This window comes from Platalea leucorodia, assembly GCF_965183815.1.
Source record: "Platalea leucorodia genome assembly, chromosome: 2".
In the NCBI taxonomy this organism is placed as follows: Eukaryota; Metazoa; Chordata; class Aves; order Pelecaniformes; family Threskiornithidae; genus Platalea; species Platalea leucorodia.
In genome coordinates, this window is record NC_138824.1 from 8400808 (window position 1) to 8410831 (window position 10024).

The window sequence follows — 10024 nt, forward strand, 5'->3', positions numbered from 1 at the left end:
TTCAAAATTCCCCTTCTATTGTTAAAAAAAAAAAAACACACCCTTATTTTATCATTTTAAAGATGCTGGGCATCTGATTGCAGCTTCTGCTGACATCAGTAGACTTGTTCTCTTGTATTATTTTGATTCCTTGATTTCACAGTGCTGCCTCCAGGTGCTGAGACATGAGCATTGAAGCCCCAAGTCAGCCTTTCATTTATTTTCCCCCCCAGCCCAACTCATTTCCACCAGCAAATCTGAAGCGATTTGATCTACATGCTTTAGGGCAGTTTCCTTCTCCCTGTCCTTTCGGTAACACAAGCCCAATGAAGAAGTTGCTTTATAGCATTAGTTATATTGCTAACAGCTCCTTGTATTGCTAGCCTGAGCCTTGCCGAGGTGGGGACCTGCTCGGTCGCCGCTGCAGCCCCCCGCCGGAGGTCCCTCCGGCCCTGGGGCACGATGCAGAGACAGCGAACACCCACAGCAGCGAAGAGCGAGAACGTGCTCCTTTAGCACGGAGCACCCCGTATCTGCACTCTCCAAGGCAGTCCTAAACTACGCCAGCCATTGCTTATCTTGCAGTTGGCTTTTGGGTGCCAGATGTGAACATTTGGGTGCCAGCTGGCTGTTGGGGGGCTTCGGGTGTAACATGGGGTCATCTCCGTACTGGAAAATGTATTTTCCATAGCCCTCAGTGCTGTATGCGAGCGTTTCCTCGGTGGGGAGCGAGGGCTGCTGGGGGCGGCTGCTGCCCAGCTCTCGGGGGCTTTCCCCTCCACTGGCGATTTGCAAAATCTTTTAGTTCAATCCCCCAGTTTAGAAAGTAGGGGCAGCGAAACACTGAGACCGGGAATAGCAAATCCCTTCCGTTTGTCTTGTTGTTTTCTAATGTATGCGACCTCTCTGGGTGGTTTAAGCGGTTTAGGTACTTTCTATAAAAGGGATCTTTTAATGACAAAACTAATGTGATTATCTTACCGAGTGTGAGAGGCGTATTCAAGGTTTAAAGAAAATCTGTTAGAATAGCTGAATGTATCTGCTTAATCCTTTCTCTAATGTGGGTGGACAATGCTCTGGGAAGCAATTGGTCTTTCTTTCTTAGAGTAAATGCCTGGTCTCCAGAGGTAGGAACTTGTTTGCAGCTTTTTATACCCTTACGCTTCACCTTCTAGAGAATACAAAGGCGCAGGAGAGAGGCAGAGAGTTTTGAGAGGCCAAGTTTTTCCTCAAATAGCTGGGGGTGTAACCAATACGGGGCCAATTCCGGCAGGCGGCCGAGCACCCTCCGCTCCCTTTGACTGCAACCTGAATAGAGGGTCCTCCCTCCTTTTGCCCTCCTGCAAAACCACGTTCCCTGCAACGTGAAATACAGAAATGCTTTCTCTTTCCTGAGCATGCAGGGAAGCTGCTTGCGGTTGCTCGGATGACAGGACCCTGCCTGGTTTTGCGTGTTGGGCGAGCAGCCCTTCCCACGCGGATCCATGGCTTTGGGGAATTCTCCGAAGGCCGCGTTTTCCATATCAACCCTTTGGAAAGGTTTGGACCTGCTGACAAGTTATCACAAGGTGACACCTGAGCAGGGGTGAATGGGGCTGTGGTTGGACAGGGGGGACAGCACCGAGGGGTGATGCTGTGGGATGCAGCTGTAGCTGGACCTCGGCTGGTACCAGCCTGGCGCTGCTCAGCTCCTCCAATATTCATAGGCCTGTGCTTGGGAATCTTTGATTTCCCCATGTCCATCTGGATACACACATCTTGGAAACATTAGGAAATCCTATTGTCCACAACAGTTAGCAAGACAGGTAGAACCCCCCACCATGCCAAAGTATTTAACAAAGCAAGTAGTGGCTCTGGGACTCTTTAGGATGGATTTGGCTTTATAGCAGAGGCAAGCAGGTTGCATTTTGTAATTTGTTATCTAAACATCCTCAAAACAGCACATAAGGAGGAGAAGGATATTGAGCTGCTGCCTTTCCCAGTTTGAGTGAAATGTACGGTCTCCTCTCACCACCTGGCAGAGTAACACAGGGAAAAGAGGGACCTCAACATCACCGTAGCCTCTTCACGGAGGCAGGCACTGAGCTATAGCCCTACACGCTCATCTGGCTACCCCGGCCATGGGGTTGGGGTTGGCTTCTCTGTTGTGGAGAGAGATGGTACTCAAGGACTTGGTGCACAACCTAAAAACCAGTCCCAGCAGGGTCAGCTACAGGGTCAGACCAGGATGCTCAGTGATGTGTCCAGCTGGGTCCTGAGAACCTCCAAGGACGGAGCCTGCAGAGCCTCTCTGGGCATCGTGCTTGGCTGTCTGCATGGTGGAAAAGTTTCACATCTGGCCTGAACCTCTTGTTTCAATGTGCATTGTCTTTTATCCTCCCACCATGCACCATCATGAAGAGCCCTGCTCTGTCTTCTTGATGACACCTGTAGGCACTGGGGACTGCTGTCAGGTGCCCCCAAAGCTGTTCCTTTTCCAGGCTGAAGAAGTCCAGCTCCCCCACCCTCTCCTCACAGGCCAAGTGCTCCAGTCCCAACCATCCCAGTGGTCCTTCCCTGAACTTGTTCCAGATGATCAATGTCTTCCACTGGGAGGCCCCAAACTGGATGCGGCATTTGATTTGTGGTCACCAAGCACCAACTAGAGGGGGATGATCCCTTTCCTGGATCTCCTGGCTCTGCTCCCGTTCATACGGCCCAGGAGGCTGTTGGTCTCTTTGCTGCCAGGACACACAGCTGGCTCATGCCCACCCTGATGTCCACCAGGACCTTTTCCGCAGAGCTGCTCCCCAGGCTGTCAGTGCCCATTCTGCACCACTGCAAGAGTCCTTCCTTCCCAAAGGGGCAAGACTTTGTGCTTGCTCTTGTTGAATTTCACGAGGTTCTTGTTGTCTCCTTCCTTGAGCATGTCTGTCTGAATGGCCACCCTTCCTTGAGTGTATTAACTCTTCCCTCCAACTTGGTGTCATCTGCAAGGGTAAGGAATGCCAAAGAACAACTCGAAACTTAAGAACAACATGATTTTTTTTTATCTCTTTGTTGAAGATGTGCTTGGACTAGTTAGTCTTGAATGCACTTGTTCTCTAAAGTATTTGCAGCATTGAAAGGATGACATCGTTCCTGACTACCACCTTCTTGTCTGCATCCCTCCATCAATTCTGCCATGGATTCTGCAGCTGAGATCTGACCGGCTGCCAGGACAAGGGAGGAAAGCCCCACGCCGCTCTGCCCTCAGAGCCCTGATGTGCAGCAGGGCTTTCGGATGTGCCTTGCTGCAATGCCCAATGTCATACAAATGAGCTTTAGAAGTGCCATTCAGTCACCACAGCCTCCGTGCTGCAATGAAAACGGAACCCAGGCATTTCTGCGAGGGACTGTGGAACAGCTTTAACAGTTAAGTACCATCCAAAAAAATGGGATGGGAGAGGAAGAGCTGCCTGGGCTACCTCCTTGTAAGCAGCAAAGGATTCCTTTTGGAGGGTGGTTCATATGGTCAAGTGAGTCTGAGAGAACTATGCGTTGGATCACCATTGCTATATAACAGGTATTTTATCACCATTTCATAAGTAAGGAATTTGGACCTGAATAAGACCAGAGAGGTCTTGACTGTTTTTCTTCAGGATGAATTATAAAACTTTTTATGTCTTATCACTGCCCAAATCTTGAGCGGTGCTCCAGGGCTGCCCACCACTCCCAGGGAAGTTATCCAGTACATCTGGGCAGATGCTGGGGGGGGGTCAGGAGTGATGGCAGGCGCAGCCCAGTGGGTCACTATTTCCAACACTGGGCTTCCCTGAGCACCCAGAGCTCTGCTTCCACACCTGCACACGCATCGGTTTGAGAGGAAGCAGCTCAACACCTTGCTGTGTTTAACGCCTGTTGGTGTTTCTCCAAGCATCCCACAGATCTACTGCCTGCCTTTAGTTTCCTGGCTGAGGCAGGCTCTGGTGATGTGGAGCCCCATTCCTTTGGTCCAAGGAGAGAACAGTGGTCCCCTCTCCATGAAATGTGTATATATGTGTGAGCATGCATGGGGAACAAACTGTGTTCCTCCTCCAGAAAGAACGGAATGACCTCCTCCTCCCTGCTTGCAGCCTGCTGATGTGTCCAGCCGTGCAAACTGGGCCCTTCAGCAGCCCCTTGACGTTTCACCGTGCGCCAGAGAGGATGGGGGAGGAAGCGAAGGATGTTATTTCCTTGCAAAGACCAGTCCCCCATTCTCAATCACCATGAACGAGGCCGCTAAAAAAGGCCGGGCCCTCCCAGGTCACGCGGAGGCTCCCACCTTTCCTCCCAACAGATGAAGTCAGTACTTGCTACGCAAACTAGACTAATAATGTCGGAGCAGCGGGAGGTGAGTGCAATCAAGTGCGAGAGCCTGAGTTATAGCGGTAACCTGCTGAATTCCTGGGTCACAAAGTAATTTACAGAACAACCCTAATGTCATTCAATAATTATTCAGACAGCCTGGACCCCGGGGGGCACAGCCTCCTGCCGGGTGTATTATTAATACCATCAACAAGCAGCAGGATGTTGGTGTGAAGAAAAGAACCACAACACAAGCGTGTGAACCCAAGGAACAAATGGAAACTGGTATTAATAGGATATTGTACTGCTCCCTAACGAGCAAAAAAATCTATCTATCTTGTCCTAGCAAGTCGTTCAGCGAAATATGAGTGTGTCCCCTTACGCTGACAGCGAAAATCGCTCACGGCAGTTTGCAGCAGAAGGGGAGGAAGATCGGTGTGGCAGTGGCTGCCCATTGATATCTCCCAGCCTCTGCGATAGTCCCCATGGAGACTGAACGGGGCGGGAGGTGGTTTCCAAGCGCCCCAGAATAATTTAAATTAATATCCAGTGAACAATGTAAACCTTCTCTTTGACGTGGCGTGGGAATAGGCAGTCAGCGCTCGAACTGGGTCAGCTGAAAAGGAGGGTAATGCCACAGCCCAGGATTTGATCAGCGGAGTAAGCCAGGGGCTCGACCTCTGCTATCTCAGTCCCTCCCTTCTCCTCCCGCCCCCCATCCTCCAAAACATCTAGAAATGGCAGCAAATTCCCTTTGGAAACTTCTTTATGTGAATGGAGACCTCCTGGATGAAGAGGATGTATGTAAAACGTGAGAGTGGGTGTAGAGGGCAACGTCTTCTGCAGTGTGTACGGACCCCGGCACGTGGGCACCAGGAGATGCAAGTGTCGACAGGGTAGCGTTGCCACAGCTGCAAGTTTACACCATTTTACATCACGGCTTTGGGTTTCGTGGCCCTTCCTCACCGCACCGAAGCTCTACGTGGCCTAAGGGTTGCTGCAAAGGTGCAATAAGGAATTATGTGGGCAAAGCCTGAAGTGAATCAAGCCTGAAGTAACCCGTGAGTTGTTTTTCAGCTGGGAAGTGACAGGTGGAGGGCTACTTACTACGTTGCTTTGATCTGGTACACGCCGCTAACAAACAGACAAGCAAAACCTCCCTGGGTTTGACCCTTCCTCACGCAGAGGATCATATCGTTTATTTAAACATGGGGGGTAAATGTTTCTCAAGGGCATTTAAAGGATCAGAGAAGGCTTCTTGGCCATAATCTCAGGGATAAATAGCAGATGTTGGTTTATAGCAGAAGAGATTTTGCCTCAGACCTGTTCCCATAATGCGGTAATAGAGCCAGGCTGTTGCCTCAGGCACTGCCTGAGGTGGTAGGCCCATGTCCTCATTTGATCCACCATGTGCATGGGAGATTGGTCACCACCAGTAACCAGCAAGCAACTGTTGTGCCTGGGTGCCCTGCTCTGCATGGGGCCCTCCTGTAGCATCACCCTAGCCACAGGCTGAGGTTGTTACAGGAGTAGCAGCATCCACACTTTGTCTTGGGGCGTGAGATGAACTCAGTCGTTCTCTTTGGTCCTTAAAAATGCAAAATGAGAAAATCTCCACAAAATTGTGCAGCAAAAAGAAGCTGGCCACCTGGAGCTGCCCAGTGGTAGGCAATGCGCTGGACCAGCGCACTGGTGGACCCGTTCATCCTCTACTGGGAGTGCCTGGCATGCGAGGAGTGAACACGGGTATATCTGCAGAGCTGTCTGGGTCCACAAACCAGCAAAGCACCGATGGCCGTAATGACACTCGCTGGCTCCAGCATCAAACAAATTACAACTGTGTTACTGGATCAGGAGTCTGGAAGGTTGTCACCTCCCTGGTGGAGACAGAGCGGAGCGATGCCTGCGACCGGTCTTCACATTTCCTATGAGAAAACAAAGCGTGCAGCGTGGCTCCCCTTTCCCACCTGCCACAACTTTGGCCAATTCACTGCTTTTTCACAGCTTAGGTAGAATTCAGATGGCTGTTTAGCTAAGTCAGAATTAGGGCAGGGGTCCAGCACCTGATAGATGTCCATCTGCCCAAGAGAGGTGCCCTGCAAAGGGCACCTGCAAAGCCACCAGAGCAGAGACCCCCAGAAGTCCAGCAGGAAGGCATTTAATGTCTTTAAGGGGGTACAGGGATAGACAGTCCTGAAACTGGATGGATACCCCATCACTGGAAGTGTTCAAGGTCAGGTTGGAGAGGGTTTTGAGCAACCTCATCTAGTGAAAGATGTCCCTGCCCATGGCAGGGGGGTGGAACTAGATGATCTTTAAGGTCCCTTCTGACCCAAACCACTCTATGGTTCTATGGGACACACGCAGATGGGATCTCCAGCTGGGAACCAGGGGGATCTAGGATTGACGAGTGTGTCCTACACCCACAGTCAGCAGCCGCAGCCTCAGGTTTGAGAAGAAGCTCGGCCACAGAAAATGTTTCAGTGGCCACAAATGACTCGTCTTTCTGTGGCCTCTTACAATGTTTGGCTAGTGCTCTTTTTGAATTTTTGGGTTTGCTTTGCTCTTATGCTACCAGTGCCCAGCAGGCAGACAGGAGGGCCACACAGCACCACGGGCATCGGTGGCAGGAGGTACGGAGGGCTCTGACGTTAGCTTTAAATGCCAGGCTCTTCCTCTTGTTCACAGTTTAGCAATAAATTGCTAGTGACATCCACCCCATCTAACCTCCCTCTTTGATTTCTCCCACACGCGCCACCGCCAGAAGTGACTGTAATTTTGTGCCTGTGCTGCTTTTCTTGGCGGGACCCATGAAAAAAGGGTGAGAGATGCGTTATTCTGACGTTACCACTGTCGCTGCCTAAGAACAGGATCACCAAAATACTTTTATTTTCCCTTTTGTGCTTATGCACGGATGTTGCTGCTGATATTCCCTGAATTCCCCTGAAAAATAAAGAGTGTTTTATCCGTATTCCCCAAGTGCCCCATACAAATGCAAATCAGCTCCGGGTGGTAAATGTTGGTTTGGTTTTTTTTCCTGGCTGCCCAGCATCACTTGGCGGGTCTTTTCTCACTTGTTTCTTTTCCTCCCTTTCCTTTAGCCGGTGTGTCCGAAGCGAGGTCCCCAGGAGGGTCAGAGACCTGCTCCATTCCCACACCTCTGCCCTCCTCCTCCTCCTCCTGCTGCCTGTCTTGTTTAAAGCCTATTTGTTTATTAACGCCTTGAGCAGAAAGAGCTGAAGGGTTAGAAATAAACCAGGACTCACTCAAGTTCCCTAAGATAACGGTTGGGTGGGCCACACCGGTCCCAAACGAGAACAGTTGGGCACTTTATGTTCCTGCTTTGCTGCCGCAGAGTTCATCTCTTGGATAACATCAAGTAGAAGATCACGGCTGCCGGGAGTCCAGATCAGAAGGAGGAGAGTGACTCTGAACTTTCCCATCACTTTAAATAGGTCAGTGCTTTTTAGGTAATAAAATACCTAAATGAGGGACTCCTAAATCCCCCATGGGTGGGATTTTAACCAGTGAGGCTGGTGAGAGTAACAGGTGCTCTAAACCCTTAGGCCAAAGCAGGTGTCTACTCACTTAGAAGATTTATGCACTATTTTTTAAAAAATACAGCTAGTCAGTTGACTAGGCTGCTGGGTTAAAGCCATGCCTGTTATTTCTTCTTCTGGACTTGGCACATTTTCTTCCATGCCCAAATTTCAGACTGATGCAGGCTCTCTGTGCCCTCAGGGTCTCTTGACTTTTTTCAAATACATGATTTTTAATTGTATTTAAAGCTGCAGCTGAACAGATCTGCAGGTTATGTCAAATGCACACAGGATTACTGCAAGGAGAAGTTAAAAACAAGACATCAACATCAAAATTCAGCTCCAGCAATCCAGCAAATGCAGCCTGCAGGTCCTGGCGAGCCCAGGCTGAGCATCGCTGCCAGGCACAACCGCTGGCTCAGTCAGGATCCGTCTCTTCCTCCCGTGGGTTTCAGATCAACCAAGCACTTAAATATATGCTTAACTTCGAGTGCATGAGTAGCTCCCTCTTCCTGAGATGTTCTTGCAATGGGCTTAGCGTTTAGGATGTCCTTAAACCCAAGCGAAGGGTTGGAGGAGCCCGTGCAGGGCCGAGGGATGCCGCTTCCTTCCCCGCTTGGATCCACCAAGGTGCTCAAGGTCCCGTCAATCTGCTGAGCCCGTGGGCCTGGCTGCGTGTCGCGGTGTTTTGGCCCATGGGGTGGCCCAAGCTGTCTGCTGGGGGTGACCAAATTTGGGTGGGAGACACAGGGGACCCAATCCGTCACCCACATCGCTTCGTTGCCATCTCCCATCTGCCCGGTGCTGATACTGAGCAGCTTGTTCTGCCCTGAATGCTGCAGCTGAGCTGGTTTCTAAAAAAAGACCTCAGAGTTAAAAAATTCATTTGTGTGGGTTTCCTTTTTTTTTTTCTTTTCCCCCCCTTTTCATCTTCTTTCCTGCTGCTATTCATTTAGCATGAAATAACCTTCCAGATCAATCCGGAAGAGATCATTTGAAACTGTTGCTGTTTTCCCATTGCTAATTGCTGGGTTGAAATCCCATTCGAATCGCCCTGAATACACAGTCTGATGTTCCTAAGCTAAGGGCCTACCAGGTATTTTCCCCTGCAGGCTTTTTTTTTCCCTGAAAAAAAAAAAACCCAAACCAATCCTGGCTCACTGGTTAGTTTTTAATGGGACAATAGCATCTCCATAGTACGTCTTGTTTCTGAAGCAGAGCCGTGTTTTGGCAGGAACCGACCGCTGCCGAGTTTCACAGGGCTGGCGGGGTGGTTTGGTACTCACGGACCCAGAAATGAAGCAGTTAATTGCCCTACTGGGAAGGAGGAAATTTCTTGTAAAAATCCAGAATCTGGTTGAACAATGTGGCCTTTTATTTTTCAGCCTTGGAATCAAGCCTGGCTGCCCTTGTAAACAAAGAAAGGAAAGAATCACTGAACCAACCCAACACATAAAAACTGACCATGTCTGTCTTTGAAGTTCCCTTTATGTTGTTTGGAAAACTTGGGATTATAGAGGTTTTTTTTCTTTTTTTTTTCTTTTTTTTTTTTTTAAGAAAAAGAGGGATGGGAGTTAAGGGAAACTTTTTCTTAAACAGAGCAGAAGTCATTAATTAAGTATCCCATTCATCCCCGAGGCACCGGCTCATCAATCAGATTTCTTATTAGCATTCTGATGACCCGCCTGACCCCCCGTCTCTGTACTGTCTGCATGACGACACGGAAAACCAGACCACACACCGAACGGAGGAGGATTATTCGACACTTTTCCTTACTCCGAGGGGGGACCGAGCCGGGAAGAGGAATGATGACTGACGTTGTTGTTTTGGGTTGAGGCAAGTCAATAAGCGGCTCCAGGAGAGCTTGGGAGGGTGACACAAGTGGTGTCCTGGTGGGTTTGCTGATGCACGCACAGGGCTGGGACCTGCGGCTCGGTGCCATCGCAGGGTCTCTCTGCGCCCGTCGTGGTCACGCTAGGCTCAAACCCAGAGCGAAGAACAGGATTTTAGCGCAGTGACCACCGTGCTTTTACCCTTGGGTAACCCTGGCTGGGAAACGGTTGCCTCCTGAAAATGTGCTGGCAGCTTCGGGCCCCCTGAGCAGGCTGTGTCCTCAAGGTGGGTAAGGATCTCACATTACCAGTCCTCCAGCCTTTCTCCTTCCAGGCTATTCCAGTTACAAGTAATTAGCTGATTAC